The sequence below is a fragment of the Nycticebus coucang genome, chromosome 1 (genome assembly GCF_027406575.1).
Source record: "Nycticebus coucang isolate mNycCou1 chromosome 1, mNycCou1.pri, whole genome shotgun sequence".
NCBI lineage: Eukaryota > Metazoa > Chordata > Mammalia > Primates > Lorisidae > Nycticebus > Nycticebus coucang.
This window is the reverse complement of record NC_069780.1, coordinates 55102520-55115667: the sequence shown is the minus strand read 5'-3', so window position 1 is coordinate 55115667 and position 13148 is coordinate 55102520. Positions and strand designations below refer to the sequence as shown.

Sequence of the window (13148 nt, the reverse complement as noted above, 5' to 3'; positions counted from 1 at the left end):
AAAATTAAAACTTTTCTCTAAAAAACCACATTAAGAGGATGAAATAGACAGGCATGGTGGTTCATGCCTTTAATCTCAGCACTTTGGGAGGTGGAGATAGGAGGATTGCTTTAGGCCAGGAGTTTGAGACAAACTGAGATACATATTCAGACCGCATGTCTACAAAATATTTTTAAAAATAAGCTGTGCTTGGTGGCCAGGTGTGGTGGCTCATGCCTATAATCCTGGCACTCTGGGAGGCCGAGGTAGGTGGATTGCCTGAGCTCATGAGTTCCAGGCAATAGAGACCCTGTCCCAGATACTTGGGAGTCTAAGGAAAGAGAATCATTTAAGCTCAAGAGTTTGAGGTTGCTATGAGCTATGACATCACGGCATTCTACTGAGGGTAATAAAGTGTGACTCTGTCTCAAATAAAATACATAAATAAATTAAGCTGTGCTTGGTAGCATGTGCCTGTATTGCCCGACACTCAGGAGACTAAGGTAGGACAATTACTTAAGCCAAGGAGTTTGAGGTTACATGAACTGTGATTGTGTCACTGCACTCCAGCCTGGGCAACAAAGCAAGATCCTAGCTCCAAAAAAAGGGAGCAGCGCCTGTGGCTCAAAGGAGTAGGACGCTGGCCCCATATGCTGGAGGTGCTGGGTTCAAACACAGCCCGGCCAAAAACTGCAAAAAAAAGAAGAATAAAAAGAAAAGAAAAAGAAAAGAGAAAGGGTGGGGAAAAAAAGAGGATAAAAAGACAACAAATCCAACAAAGAACTAGTATCTAGAATATATAAAGAACACTCAAAACTCAACAATAAAGAAACAATTCAATTAGAAAATCAGCAAAAAATATAAACAGAGATTTCTCATAAAAGATATAAGGATGGTAAATGAGCACATGAAAAGATGTTTGATATAATTAACCATCAGGAAAATGATGTAGATTTAAACCACAAGATACAACTACAATACTATCAGAATGGCTAAAATAAAAAATAGTGACAACATCAAATGCTGGCAAGGGTGTGGAGAAACTAGATCACTATTCACATTTGCTGGGTGAGAATCTCAAATGGTCCAACCACTCTCAATTATATATGAACTTTGGCAGCTTCATCTATAATTAAACATGCAACTACCACATGGCCCATCAATTGCATTCTTTGGCATTTACCTCAGATAAATGAAAACTATATAAGGGGTATTTGTGAAACTTGGAAATGTAGAATGTAAATGTTTTGGCACAGTAACTGAGATAACGCCGGAAAGGCTATGTTAACCACTGTGATAAAAATGTGTCAAATGGTTTATGAAGCGAGTGTATGATGCCCCATGATCATATCAATGTATACAGTTATGATTTAATAAAAAAAAATAAAAGAAAAAAAATAAAGAATATAAGGAGGTATAAAAAAAAAAAAAAGAAAACTATATGAAAGCTTGTACATAAATATCCATAGCAGCTTTACTAGTAACAGCCCCAAACTGGAAACATCTCAGATGTCCTCCAGTGAGTGAAGGGTTACACTGTAGTACACCCATACCATGAAATATTACTCAGCAATAAAAAACAGCACACTATTGATACATACATGAATCTCCAGGAATTCATTCTGAATAAAAAGAAAACCCAACACTGAAAGGTTTCATGCTATGTGATTCCATTTTTATAATATTCTTTTTTTTTGTTAGACAGAGTCTCACTATGTCGCCCTGGGTAGAGTGCTGTGGCATCACAGCTCATAGCAATCTCAAACTCTTGGGCTTAAGCGATTCTCTTGCCTCAGCCTCCCAAGTAGCTGGGACTACAGGCGCCTGTCACAACTCCTGGCTATTTTTTGTTGTTGTTGCAGTTGTTTAGCCGGCCTAGGCCAGTTCAAACCTGCCACCCTTGGTGTATGTGGCTGGCACCATAACCATTGTGCTACGAGAGCCGAGCCTGTAACAGTCTTAAAATGACAAAAATTATAGAAATGAAGAAGAGATGGTGGTTGCCAGGAGATAGCAAGGGTGTCAGAGAAGGAGAGAAGTGGATGTAGCTTCATAAGCAGCATGAGGAGTTCTTGTGATAATGAAATTTGTATGAATCTTGATTCTATCAGTGTCAATATCCTGGTTGTGATATTCTACTATAGTTTTGCAAGATGTTACTATTGGAGAAAAGTGGGTAAAGAGTACGAAGGATCTCTGCATTATTTCTTACAACTACATTTGAATTTGCAATTATCTCAAAAGTAAAAGTTTAATTATATACATGGTAAACCAGAAGAGGAAAAACTTACACACGAACATATTCCCAGAAAGTAACCTAAAGATAAAAAAATTTCCTTATGTCAGTCAACAGAACCATATGAATGAAAAATTCATCTGGCTATATGTTATACTGCTGTATACATTCCTAAGACCTCAGTTCTGTTGCAGGAAGGCATGCCTTTAAATGAGAGGATAAGTAGAGTTGCAGAGGTAGAGAGAGAAAATGGGGAGGAAAATAGTTATTCCTAAAGAACTTTATAAACATTCTCTGTCACCTGGCCAAATGACCAAAAAGAATGAACAACTATGCCCTCTCTTTGGTGGAGACCCAGCAGACACCTGAGAGCAAAGCAAGTCTTGCTTCACATCAGCCAAATCTTACCGAATCTCTTACAAATATTTCTCCACTCCGGTCCCCAAGGCTTCACCCAGCATGCCCTCCCCACCCTTGCAGAATCTCCTTCCCTAGCTGCCATGCTTCCCAGAGCAGAGCATCTATGCAGACATCTAATATATCACTGCCTGACTTCTAATCATAGGTTGAGCCCACTGGGTCACTCTGTAACATTCGTCTTAGTTTTAAAAACATGAGAGGGACATTGCTGGCAAAAATCCAGGGGGTAATAAATTCTATGTTCTAAAAACAGAGAAACTGAACTATTTGAAAGTAAGAGCTGGCTGGAGACCAGAAGAGCAAAGTCCTCGGGTGGGGTGGGGAGTGGGGGAGAACAGGCTGGTTAGTTAACTTGTAGGTCTGTAAGGTGGGCAGATTTCTTTAAAAACCAAACAAAGCAATTTTATGTTTGAGAGACTTAATTGGCATCCAGGGCCAAGAAAATAATTTTATATAAAAATCTTGCTCAAGTGAGAATTCTGTAATCGAACCCTTCTGACTCTAATAGCTAAACTTTAAAGGAGAAGAATATGTTTATCCACACATATAATGTAAACCATTCATAGTATCAGTATATATAATTTTTTTTCACCGGGCCAAGAAAGGGTTGATGTTTTTCAGGATTTCAATGTGTAAGAAAATAGAGTCAAGCTGCTCTTGTAGGTTATAGACCAGGCGTCCTCAGACTTTTTAAACAGGTGGCCAATTCACTGTCCCTCCGACTGTTGGAGGGCTGGACTATAGTTTAAAAAAAAAAACATGAACAAATTCCTATGCACAATGCACATATCTTATTTTGAAGTAAAAAACAAAACGAGAACAAATACAATTCACACTGCTTCATGTGGCCCGTGGGCCGCAGTTTGAGGACGCCTGTTATAGACAATGCTAGGATATTTGAATTTGTTCTTCCCTCAATAAAATGAGAAATTTCATTTTATGCATAAGATAAAATTAGAGAACTAAATAATGGATTCATAGCAATTCTAGATCACTTTAGTAATGAAGGACAGAAATAGCATATATAAATAGGATTCAAAGATAATAAAAAAAGTATTTGTCTTAACTATTTCCTTTCTTGTACCTTTCCTGTCCATCTAAAATATTAGCAGTAAAGTGAGAGAAAGGCACATGGGAAGACAACACAAAGACGCTGGGACAACTACTCTGTCATTTTCTTTCAAATTGTAAGTGTCATTGTAAGCATCATTGGATAGACAAAGATTTATGTATAAAAATGTTCATTCTGGGTTACTAAATTCTATTATAACAACAATAATGGGAAACACTCTATGTGTCTAAAAATAGGAAATGTTTAAGTAATTTATGGTCTGTTGATACAATGGAATGCTTTGTAGCCATTAAAAAACCCCACATTTTCAAATAGCAAAAATTAAAGAATGAAAATACCTACTAATGGTGGGAAAAAAAGAGGAAAGGGAACTCTTATACAATGGCAGTGGAAAAGTGAATTGTTTTAAGCCTTTTAGAAAAGTAATCTGGGGCCAGGCGTGGTAGCTCAGGCATCTGGGAGGCCGACGTGGGAGGATCATTTGAATTCAGGAGTTTAAGACCAACCTAAGAGCAAGACCCTAGCTCCTCAAAATATTAAAAACAAAAAAATTAGCCAGGCTTGGTGACATGTGCCTGTAGTCCCAGCTACATGGGAGGCTGAGGCAGGAGGATCACTTGAGCCCATGAATTTGAGGTTGTAGTGAGCTCCTGTGCATGATGACACCACTGCACTCAAGCCCAGGAGAGAGAGTGAGACCCTGTCTCAAAAAAAAAAAAGGAAAGAGAGAAATAATCTGGTTATAATATGATTATATATATCAAAATAAAAATTACACTATTTAGTGGCTTACACCTGTACTCCTAGCACTCTGGAAGGTCAACACGGGAGGATGCCTTGAGCTCAGGAGTTTGAGCCCAGCCTAAGCAAGAGTGAGACTCCGTCTCTACAATAGAAAAATCAGCTGGGCATTGTAGCAGGTGCCTGTAGTCCCAGCTACTCAGGAGGCTGAGGCAGAAGGATCTCTAGAACCCTGGAGTTTGAGGTTGCTGTGAGCTAAGCCGATACCACAGCACTCTAGCCTGGGCAACAGAGTGAGACTCTGTCTCAAAAAAAGAAAAAAAAAAATCACTATTTAGGCAAGGACCCTGATGTTACTGAAGAGTGTAAAAAAAATAATAATTAGGCTCGGTGCCTGTAGTACAGTGGTTACGGCGCCAGCCACGTATACCGAGGCTGGCAGGTTCGAGCCCAGCCAGAGCCAGCTAAACAACAATGACAACTGCAACGAAAAATAGCCAGGTGTTGTGGCGGGCACCTGTAGTCCCAGCTACTTAGGAGGCTGAGGCAAGAGAATCACTTAAGTCCAAGAGTTTGAGGTTGCTGTGAGCTATGATGCCATAGCACTCTACCAAAGGTGACATAGTGAGACTCTGTCTCAAATAATAATAATAAAATGATAATAATAATAAAAAAAAATAAAAGCAGGTAAGGACTTTGTCCTGGCTTCCTCTTATACAAACATAGAATGATTTTCATAGATGTAATCCAAACTGAAAGCACTTTGTTCCAACTCTCTGACCACTCTTATGAAGTCAATGGGGGTCCAACCTTGTTGGATCCTCAAGCTTTGCCCTTCTCTTTATATTCCATACCTTTTGGGTAACATCATCCCTCACTCGGCAACCAATCAATAATGTTTATGGGCCATACATATTGTCCATCTTTCTTTTTTTTTTAAACAGAGTCTCACTCTCCGCCGGGGTAGAGTACCACGGTGTCATCATAGCTCACAGCAACCTCAAACTCTTGAGTTTAAGCCATCCTCTTGCCTCAGCTTCCTGAGTAGCTGGGACTACAGGTGGCCACTACAACAGCAGGCTAATTTTTCTATTTTTAGTACAGACAGGTCCCAGTCTTGCTCACGCTGGTCTCAAACTTCTGAGCTCAGGCGATCTACCAGCGTTAGCCTCCCAAAGTGCTAGGATTACAGGCATGAGCCACCACTCCCAGCCTTCCAGTCCATCTAGACCCTTTCCTTCCCCATCCCACCACACAATTATGTTAAAAGTTGCCACATCTGGTTAAATCTCAATGTGCAATGTGTCTCCTACTATCCCTTTCTCCTCATTCCTACACCCTCTGTCCTGACTCAAGACTGTACTACATGACTTTGCAAATGGTATAACTGGTTTTCCTGCTTCCTTAGCCTCTCTGTTCCAATTTGTTTTATACACTGTGACCAGGGCAATTCTACATGAAGCAATGACCATGATACTCTCCAGTCCAGAATACTTGGTATCTCCTCAATGGGTAGACAGTAAAGCTCAACTCCCAATACAATGCACCAAGATTCCCAAGTACCTGGCTATAAACATGGTCTACACTTGCAGCTCTGGTGCCTCTGTGCATTAAACCAGCATACCGGGTTGAATAGTGTCCCTCCAAAATTCATGTTTACCTGGAATCTCAGAATGTAACCTTGTTATGAAGTAGTGTCTTTGTGGATGTAATTTGTTAAGATGAGGTCTTGTTAGGGCGCCGCCTGTGGCTCAGTCGGTAGGGCGCCGGCCCCATATACCGAGGGTGGCGGGTTCAAACCCGGCCCCGGCCAAACTGCAAAACCAAAAAATAGCCGGGCGTTGTGGCGGGCGCCTATAGTCCCAGCTACTCGGGAGGCTGAGGCAAGAGAATCGCTTAAGCCCAGGAGTTGGAGGTTGCTGTGAGCTGTGTGAGGCCACGGCACTCTACCGAGGGCCATAAAGTGAGATTCTGTCTCTACAAAAAAAAAAAAAAAAAGATGAAGTCTTGTTGGATTAGGGTAGGCACCAAACCCAATCACTGACCCTTTAAGAAGACCATGTGAAAACACAGAAACACACAGAGGGAAGATGGCCATGTAAAAATGGATGCAGCTACTAGGCAAGGGTTGCCATGGATTGCCAGCAGCTACCAGAAACTAGAAAGAATCAAGGAAGAATTCTTCCTTAGAACCTTTCCAGGGAGCATGGCCCTGCTGACACCTTTATTTTTGACTTTCACCTTCTAGGACTATGAAAACATAAACTTCTATTGTTTTAAGCCACCAACTTAGTGGTAATTTGTTACAGTAGCCCTAGAAAACTAATTCAACTGGCAGCAGTTTTTTAGTGGTAAACAAAACAAAACTCAATTTAGCTTAAGAATAAAGAAAAATGTATCATGAATACATTACCATATTTCAAGGAATCCAAGAGCAGAAATGCAGCTGAGCCTCATGAAACAAACAGCCAGAATCAGAGACACAAAGGCCACCTGGGTTCTTTCTGTATGACATTTTTCTCCCTTTTACTTATTATTATTATTACTATTTTCTTAAAGATACAGGGTCTCACTATTTTGCCCTGGCTGGAGTGCAAAGGCTGTTCACAGATGTGATCATATCTAGAAGAGGCTAGAACTCCCTGGACTCAAGTGACCCTCCTGCCTCAGTCTACCAAGTGGCAGTGCCACCATGCTTGACTTCCCCTTTATATCTGCATCATTTTTCTCTCTCTCACTTCCTCTCTTTGACTCTTCCTTTCTCTCACTTCCTCCCTCCATTGCTGAAGGGAATTCAAGTTTACTTTTAATCCCAAAGAGAAATTGACTACTTTTTCTCAGTTTCAGTTTCAAAAGACTCAAAAGAGAACTGACTAGTCTGTTGGATGAGAATCCCACCAACATTCACTGACCAATAATGTGATCAGAAGGTAGCATCAGGTGGGACTGAGGTCACTCTTACAGTACCATCTGGAGAAAGTGATACTGCAAGGACAGGTGAAAGATGCCGTAGTTCCCTGATATTCATGCTTCCCTTTTTCTAGAAACCCCTCTTTCTCATTACTTTACCACTGCTTGTTGAAACTGTGTATTTGTTTGGCGGTGCCTGTGGCTCAACCGGGGTAGGGCGCTGGCCCCATATGCCAGAGGTAGTGGGTTCAAACCCAGCCCCAGCCAAAAACTGCAAAAAAAGAAAAAGAAATTGTCTATTTGTTTCAAGGTCTGGCTTAAATGTCACCTTTCATGTCATTCTCTGCCATTAGATCATGAATCTGCAAAAGCAGAAACCATGTGTCTTATTCCTGTCAATACTCCTAAGCAGACTCAGACAGAAACCTGTAGCTGCTCCTTGAAGTCCTCCTGGACCTACCATCTTAGAATTCACCTCCTCCTCCTTCAGGCTTCTATGGTACTTTGAGCTTCTTTTATGGCATTTGCTATAGTCTAGGTTTTTTTGAAGAAACTTGTGAACACATATTTTTCTCTCCCCAAGGTGTCAGCTCCTTGTAGACAGGGTCCATCTAGTACTTTGCACCTAAGTCAGGCTGTAACTCTTTGTTTAATACAATATAATTTGCCATCCCACCCCCTCGAAAATCCAACTACCAACATGTAAAGATAGTCAAAATACATATATAAAGTCAATGTATTTTGGTTCCTTGTATATGACCTAGATTCTACTATTCCCCACTCACATGATGGACTCGAACCACATCTTCTTGCATATTGTAGTGAAGATCTCTCTTCTGCCATCATGGCTGGGCCTTGGAGCTTAGTGCCTGGAGGAAGGCCTCCTCCCAGGCCCTGAGTACTGAGGGAAGGAGGGGGAGACAGTGGTAGGGAAAAAGGGGATGTAGGCACACTGGGCAGGGAGATCACTAGTTGGGATATAAGGGATGATTATAGCAGCTGTGAGGGGTAGGGAGGAGTATTCGCCTATGTTACAGAGAAAAATGCTGTAGAGACCAGTGATCGAGGGCTAAGCAGATAAGTTTTACTGCCAAGCAAGGAATCCAGCCCAGCAAAATGTAGACAGGGAAAGATTAAGCTGGGAGAGGAGAAATGGGGTAGGTCTTGTCAAGCCTAGATTCCACACATGATCTAGGTTCCTTGTTAGGAAAGGAAACCTCATGTTGATCGGCTAGAGATTGGTGGACTCCTCATCTGGGCCTGCTGGGTGCCCCTGGGCTGGATGTGAGGAGAAGCCCATTGGCCTAATCTCCCAGTAACAGCTGATGGTGGAGGACCTCCCCTCCCCCCTCCCCGCTCTGGTACCCACCCCTGAAGGTGAGAACTGCGCACGGAACTTCACCCTGGACTGTCTGGCTGACAGGGCCAGCCTTGGAGAGAGAAGGGCTCCTGGAAGTAGTGGCAACTGGAAGGTCAAGGTGGCTCATCACTGGATGCTAAAACCTGTGAGAAGGGCAGCAGAGCCAGGCACTTCGCAGAGGCTGATGAAGAGAGGAGGCCACCCACTGTCCTGCTTCAAAGAGAAGACTTTCCTTTGGGCACCAGGACTTCTGAGGCTCCCTTCCTGCACCTCGAGTCCATCTCAAGCAAAGAGCAGGAAACAGGAGTTGGGCTTTGATGGAAGATTAAAAAAAAAAAAAAAGTAGTTAATAGGAAATTAAAGGGTGCTCCTGCCCCCAACTCAGCTGGGTAAAGGGTTCAGGAGTAAGACCAGTTATACAACATGATAAAACCACAATATTACAACCAAAAAGGAAATGTGGGCTCAGTGCCCATAGCTCAGGGGTTAGGGCACCAGCCACATACACTGAAGCTGGTGGGTTCGAACCCTGCCTGGGCCTGCTAAACAACAGTGACAACTGCAACCAAAAAATAGCCTGGCATTGTGGTGGGCGCCTGTAGTCTCAGCTACTTGGGAGGCTGAGGCAAGAGAATTGCTTAAGTCCAAGAGTTTGAGGTTGCTGTGATCTGTGACCCATCCACACTCCACCAAGGGTGATGTAGTGAGACCCAGTTTCAAAAAAAAAAAAAAACCCAAAAAGGAAATGTGAAACTCTGCCACCCAGTGTCCATTAGTGTTTGGAATACGATGAATTCTGCAGTGTTTATGCCCAGGACCCTCTTCTGGTTTTCACTGTACTGTATTCTTTGCTTAACACAGCCACAGTTAGTTCTGAGGGTCAGTTAGGAGTCCCTTGGACAATCAAAGAGCAAGTTAATAAAGAAAGACCATTATAGCATATGCTCAATGTCTTTGGAGAGACAAGAGTCATGCTGTGAACTGGTATTAAGGCCCATGCATCACTTACAGCATGCACAGTGCACAGTGAGCACTCTGTGGGGAGTGGGAGACGAACCCAGCCAGGGGCTCAGCTCCTGCTTCCCATCCTCCACTCTCTGTCCCTGGCACTGAGAGGCTCCTGCTGGTGAAGGAGCTCAGCACTTCAGGGTCAGGGCCATCAGCCAAAATCTCTTACCTGTTCCTCTTCCCTAAGTGCTATCCTAGTGAATATATTTACTCAGAGCTGACTTCTGTAGATAGAAGAAATTATTCAGAAGTTACTTGGCTTTGAAAATTAATATTTTACTTTACAGAATCAAAACCTGAGGGGATTTTTCTGTAAGGTTATAAATGTGAGTTACAAATATTACAGATAAAGCCAGATTTAAACAATTTAAGAGTGCTTTTGACTAATGTTTCATCACATTTACAAATTTACTTAATTAACCTACTTTAAATATTTTAACTGCATTTATAAATTGAATGTAATCAATTTTGTTAAGTACTGCAGTTACATGACTGACAAAAAATATCCTTTCAAGTACTTCAAGTAATTCATAAATATCCAATAAATTAATCTTAAAAATATATTAATTTTAGTTTCTTTTAAATGTCTAATATTACGTTTAGGTTTTGAAATAGTTCCACGTGAAATCACAAAAGTAAATCTATTACTTACATTATCCTTTTAAAATAAGTACTACATATCTAATATGTTTTTTAATAGATCATATTCTCTTAAACACTGTAAATGCCTAAAATAATAAATATATATAGTCCGTTGCACAAAAATGCTAATACAGTAGCACCTCTTTAAGTTGACCGCCCAAAGGGCTGTAATAAACCAGTCAATATACAGGGGTGGTTAACATAAGGAAAGAGGCATATTGTACTGATACACCAATGTGGTGCACTTCCGGTCTATGGAAATTAGGTCAACTTGGCTTGGCACCTGTGGCTCAAGTGGCTAAGGCGCCAGCCACATGCACCTGAGCTGGCAGGTTCTAAACCAGCCCGGGCCTGCCAAACAACAATTAATGATGGCTGCAACCAAAAAATAGCCGTGCATTGAGGCGGCGCCTGTAGTCCCAACTACTTGGGAGGCGGAGGCAGGAGAATCGCTTGAGCCCAGAAGTTAGAGATTGCTGTGAGCTGTATGTCACAGCACTCTACCCAGGGCAACAGCTTCAGGCTCTGTCTCAAAAAACAAACAAACAAAAAACAAATTAGGTCAACTTAAGGTGGTAGTAAAGGTAGGGACATGGTTAACTATGGGAGTTAACCCTATGCGTTTGTTCGTTTTTGTTTTCGTTTTTGTTTTGGAGACAGTCTCACTTTGTTGCCCTTGGTAGAGTGCTGTGGCATCACAGCTCACAGCAACCTTAAACTCCTGGGCTCAAGCGATTCTCATGCTTCAGTCTCCCACGTAGCTGGATATTTTTATAGTGGTATCTTGCTCTGGCTTAGGCTGGTCTCGAACCTGTGAGCTCAGGCAATCCAGCTGCCTCAGCCTCCCAGTACGTGTATTTGATTTTCTTAAACATTTCTGTATTTAATTGTAACCCTTCTCAGTGTTTTGTTCTGTTTTGTTTCAGACAAAGTCTCACTTGGTCACCCTTGGTAGAGTGCTGTGGCATATTAGCTCACAGCAACCTCAAACTATTGGGTTCAAGCAATTCTTTTGTCTCAGCCTGCCAGGTAGCTGGGACTATAGGTGCCCACCACCATGCCTGGCTATTTTTTAGAGGTGGGGGTTTCACTCTTGTTCAGGTTGGTCTCAAACTCATGAGCTCAGGCAATCCACCCACCTCTGCCTCCCAAAGTGCTGGGATTATAGATATGAGCCACTGCACCGAGCCTTTTTTTTTAACTTACTGCTGTAAACAAACAAACAAATCTATTTTCTGAAATTTTGTTGAGCATACATACCTTCCAAAGCTGGTTGAATTATATATGAGGTCTGGAGCCACAGATATCTAGGGTAATTTTGTTTAGGACGCCACTACCAGGATGAGTCCTTTTTACTCTTAATATGTCAAGAACTTCAAAACTTTAAAAAAAAGTGTTGTAGACAGCCTCCAAAATGACCTCCAGTGATTCTCACCACCTGGCAGTCACCCCTGGGCAGACACTTTCACTCTGAACAGGGCTGCACTGTATAATCAACAGGGTGCTGTAGAAACAATGGAGGTTGACTTCTAAAGCTGTGTGATAAAGACATTGCTGCATGTTTCTTACATGCATTTGGATCATTTGCTCAGGAGGAAGCCAGCTACTCCTGCAGCCTGTGGAGCAGCCCAGCTGTGTGGTCAGGAACTGAGTCCTCCCACCAACAGCCATCGTTAGCTTGCCATATATATGAATCACCTATCTGGGAAGCAGAACCTGCAGCCCCCGCCAAGCTTTCAGATAAATGCAGCCCTGGCCAAATTTTGACTGTATCTTCATGACAGACCCTGACCGAAAAGTAAGACACTTCATTCTTGCCCCTCCCCACCCCTCAAAAATCCAAAAAACCAAAAACACTGAGTTGCCCCCAAATACCTGATCCACAGAAACCCTGTGAGATAATAAATATGTATTATTATTTTAAGCCTCTAAATTTTGGGGTAATTTGCTACTCTTCAATAAATACATAGGTCCAGGATTCTGCAGAGAATCTAAATAATACCTACGCCTGTGTCTCCTAAGCCTATTTCTGACTCTACTTCATAACTTCAAACAGTGGCATTCTGCTGCCACCTATCATCACAGCATCCTCCGCGTGACCAGATTGACGGTTTATATTTAAGAGTGAAGCAACTTTTCCAGAAATCCGGGGCACAAATGAGCATCTCAGACTTAACATAGCTAAAAGAGAACTCTGCATTTCCGTCTCCCTTCGCCTACTGTCCCGTCTTCCACAGCCCCATAAACGGCATCATCCATCCAATTTGTCCCACCAAAATCCTAACAGTCATTCTGGATTCCTTTCTTCTCACAACATTGACAATGCCCTCAGACTCTACCCAGAACATTCTGAATTTTTTAACTTGTCTTCATCTCCATTCCTATCAGCCTAAAGTGACTAAGCCATCATCTTTCACCAGGACTGCTGCAATAGTCTCTTAACTATAACCCACATGCATCCCTCTTTTTCTTTCTTTTCTCTTTCTTTCTTTCTTTTTTTTGAGACAGTTTCACTTTGTCGCCCTCCATACAGTGCTGTCACAGCTCACAGCAACCTCAAACTCTTGGGCTCAAACGATTCTCTTACCTCAGCCTCCCCAGTTTCTGGAACTATAGGCTCCTGCCACAAAGCATGGCTAACTTTTAGAGATGGGGTCTCGCGCTAGCTCTGGCTGGTCTCGAACCTGTGAGCTCAGGCAATCCACTCACCTTGGCCTCCCAAGTGCTGGGATTACAAGCATGAGTCACCACGCCTGGCTAAGTATCTTATTTTTGGCCCT

General features: G+C 42.2%; 1 long non-coding RNA gene across 1 annotated transcript in view; it reads left to right on the top strand.

Moving 5' to 3' along the window:
* Nucleotides 1–13148, top strand: part of LOC128577757 (uncharacterized) — a 34147-nt gene that overhangs the window by 10192 nt on the left and 10807 nt on the right. The window contains exon 4 of the long non-coding RNA XR_008377626.1: nt 3745–3822. This is a non-coding gene — a long non-coding RNA (uncharacterized LOC128577757). The remainder of the gene's footprint in view (nt 1–3744; nt 3823–13148) is intronic.